The 3900-nt window shown below is 36.6% G+C and overlaps 1 long non-coding RNA gene across 1 annotated transcript; it reads right to left on the bottom strand.

The window, feature by feature from the left end:
• Positions 1-339: 339 nt before the first annotated feature.
• On the bottom strand, positions 340-3359 carry LOC137001815 (uncharacterized). The gene is made up of 2 exons (XR_010891673.1): positions 2198-3359; positions 340-1142 (listed from the first exon to the last, which is right to left on the bottom strand). It is a non-coding gene; the product is annotated as an uncharacterized lncRNA (long non-coding RNA).
• Positions 3360-3900: the final 541 nt, after the last annotated feature.

Genomic DNA, 3900 nt, shown 5'->3' with positions numbered 1-3900 from the left:
ACCAATTTCATATGAAATCCCTTTTTGTTTCAGGTGATCCTGTATGGTGCACTTTACCGTTTCCGTCACTGATGATGTTACCAACGTTACATATAATCCGCCGCTGCCACGTTCCTAGAAGTTACGTTGCAACGCGGTATTGTACGTCTTTAGGAACAAGAGGCCCTTGTCGTCGAGACGATGGTTACCCGTTTCCTGAAGACTATTAATGTGGATAATTCTAAGGGGCGCTGTCACCAGTTTTATTAATGTGGTTTGCTCCACAGGTGGTCACTGGAAAAATCGCGTAGCTGCCGTCTCTTGATTTGGACGTCGCAGTCGGTTTTCCTAGGATATGTGTGTATTTTCTACTTTAGAGAGAATAATAAAACCAATAAAACCACTTCTTTGATTTTACAATTTTAGGTTATTTATTCCTTCATCCGTCCTTATGGTAAGTATAGAGTCGGACTTAGTTTTAAGTGTAATTATGAAACTTAAATTAGCAATTTAACATCATTTCTTAATGATTCTAATTTTAAGCACGAGTCGCTGTAGTGATCTGACATACATATCATTCTATTATTATGTCTAGTGATTAAGATTGGGTGTTCCTTTAATTCTTCATAAAGAATCCTTAATTGAGTGACTCCTTTATTTCTCGTGTATTGATTAAATAGGCTCTTGCACAGGGAACACTCTGAGAACGAGTATATGTCATTCAATACAGTTGAACAAGTTTCGCAACGCTTAATGAGCGGTTTATAAGATAAAGTCAACAGGTGGAACTGGTTGGGTAGAGTCAGGTCGTCTCGATGAAATCTATCCCTACACGTTCCACACACTTCTTTACCAGTCCTTCTTAAAATGTAAGAAAACCCTCGTTGACATTTCGCTTGTTGTTTGAGCAGTAACTCCACCGGTTGGCACAAGGAGCATCCATTATCGGCCATCGGTATCAAGGAAATCTTCAGATCGACTCCTTTATTGTATAGCAGATGTTAATTGTGCGATAGCTATTACTGTAGGCTCGCCGTTAAATATCTCCTGGATTTGTTGTTGAGTCCTTGTCTTGATATCAAAATCTTAATCCTTTTCCTTCGCTAGAGCCAAATTCAGATTTGGTCTGCGATATAATGTATTTCTTTCTTTGAAGAAATTATCTAAGAAAATAGTGATATTAGTTTGACAATGTAATATTATTATTTATTTTCTCTGTGTCCATTAATTGTTTCTGGTAATGGAGAAAATGTATGTAATGTATATACATGTATGTATACTCTTTCAATAGTTTACGCGCGTGATATTTAATTCCGCTTCGTCGTGTCTTGGATTTAGACATAGGAATGGATTATCATAGAAGGATGTTGGTCGATATGATCCGTTGATAAATGTGCGGCTGTCCGCACCAAATATTACAGATCTGTGTCTCGATAGTCCACGTGCGGCTGTCCGCACAGCAGATTCTCTAAACACGTGCTTACTTCCAACGGAGTACGAAGGAATTCGTGAAGGGTCAGGTAAGTGTCGGATAGTTGGAAAACTTTTGACACTGACTGTATTTTCCACGATCACGAAAAACTTTTATTACAGACTGTACCGTTCAGTCACTATCAGGTATGCGGATGGATAGAGAAATTGACAGACCGACCGGTAACCGTAATCTCTATTTGCGATAACTGAAATCTTAATAAGATAAACGCGCACTGATTCGAAGTCAATCTTCACTCACTTGAAATAAAATTATTAAAATAATATTCTCATTAGTATTTTAATATAGAGTGATAATATATTTATTCAAATAAGTATAGTATATGAGTATAATATATATATGTGGGTATCAGTATAAATGTGTATGGTGTAACATATGTTTTATATTGAATATTCTTAAGTAATTAAAGAATAATAATAATTGAATATGCAAGTTAAATGTGAGTACATATAAGCATATAATGTATTACATAAAATATCAATGTATTCGTAACAATGTTAATAACGTATATAATGGTATTAACAAAATGCAAAATAATAATAATATGATCTATTATTTCCATCAAATCATATTCCTTGAATCGTTTCAATTCTCTTAGTCAAGTATATTTAATTCCGTTCTGTTTTAAATTGTTTCAACTCTCTTAATCAATTGTATTTAATTCCGTTCAGTTTCAATATGTCTCAATTGGACATTAAGTTAAAATCAATTCTTTGTAAGACTTACGTTTTCCTTCCTGTCTTCAAAGTTATTTCTTTAGTACTCTTCCGTACCTTTTCTTCAGCTGCACAAGCACTGACTTTATTATTTTTGCTCAAAGGCTTTCACGAGTTACTACTATTCAATTTGAGAATTCACGTAGTACTACTAATTTCACGAGTTACTAGTTACTTTACTTTACTGGTTGAAGATTTACCTAGCATTTAGCACCTAGCACTAGCACTGACTTTAATACTTTATAATTCACGAGTATAGAAAATCTACCTAGTACTGAAACTCTTTCTAATACTGGTTGCAGTTGTCTCTAATATTGACTGAAATGTGCTCCTATACTGCCCTATACTGCCCGCAATGTGCTGGGGCACGCGCATATATGGCTTTTGCCCACTCGTTCAGTGGAGGGGTGTTACGCTTGGCTTACAATGATTGGATTAAAGTTTCAATGATGGGAGAGTCTCCGCCTCCTATCTCGTTGGGATTCTCCAATGAGCGGTTGAAGGTGTATTGGAAGGGGCTCCTATCGCTTATCTGCATATTAGTTACATAGGCACTTGTTATCTCTTGAGTCACTGGTAGGGACTTTGCACCGCCTCCGATGACTGCATGTTCTTATCTTCTTCGGTACTTCCCTGTCATATCTTATCCTCTTGCTGTTATCTTTATCAGCTCTGATAAGTTTATCTTCTAATAACTTTCTTCGGCTTATCCTTATCTCTTGATAAGGTTATCTTCTAATAACTTTCCTCGTCTTATCTTTATCTCTTGAAATACATATTATCTCTGATGATAGGCGAGTGGAGTGGGATGGTGAGTCGCCATCGCGTCGCCTCCTACGTCACCTTCTAATAACTTTCCTCTTATTATCTCTTCATATGTCTAGCCATCGCGTCGCCTCTTGCTCCTTTGGCGGCTTGCGAATGGGATGATTAAGTGCGTCAGTTCTTGATATCTCCCGACGACTTTTATATTATCTCTTCCTTTCGTTCTTATCTTTCATAAATTATATTTCCTGCCTGTATCGGCATCCAAGTGGAGTGAGTTACCTTCGCATCGGAGAGGATTCACGTCTCCTCCACTTTATTTTATTATAACAGCCTCGGGCCCAATTATTATTTCTTATATTTCCTTTTATCATTTCTTTAACAAAAGTGATTATAGCGGCCTCGGGCCCAATGTGTGAATATCTGTCGGTGTTTCTCGCCACCGATTGATACTCAACTTTTGTAACCAAATACCTTTTAACGTTTCTCGCCATTAATTGATATTTAGTCTTATCGATGCCTGCCACTCAACGATAGATTACGAATGCCTGCCACTCATCCGTTGATTAGTAACTTGCCAGCGTTTCTCGCCACTGACTCATGAATATCTTTCAGCGTTTCTCGCCACTGATTGATACTCGCAGCTACTTTACTTAGCAAATATTCGTCAGCGTTTCTCGCCACCGACTCGTATCTACTATTAATTTGACTATTTATGCCGAGTAAATTCCTAAGCAATTTAATCGCAATTTTAGTCAAGTGTGATGTTCTCTCAATATACTTTATTTCAATTTATCTTCCTCTTATTGATTTATCGACTAATTGAGATATAGTTACTGATAGTTTTTCTTTTATTTTATTTTATGTATTTCTCCTTTAAATTTTCTTTGATAAGTCGATGAAGTTCGGGGCCTTTTATGCCTTGCCAAATAAGCCGTTCTATTTTTA

The sequence above is a fragment of the Linepithema humile genome, unplaced genomic scaffold, assembly GCF_040581485.1.
Source record: "Linepithema humile isolate Giens D197 unplaced genomic scaffold, Lhum_UNIL_v1.0 unplaced_1, whole genome shotgun sequence".
Classification (NCBI taxonomy): Eukaryota; Metazoa; Arthropoda; class Insecta; order Hymenoptera; family Formicidae; genus Linepithema; species Linepithema humile.
Note: the sequence above shows the minus strand (reverse complement) of the source record. Positions and strands in the feature narration are given on the sequence as shown.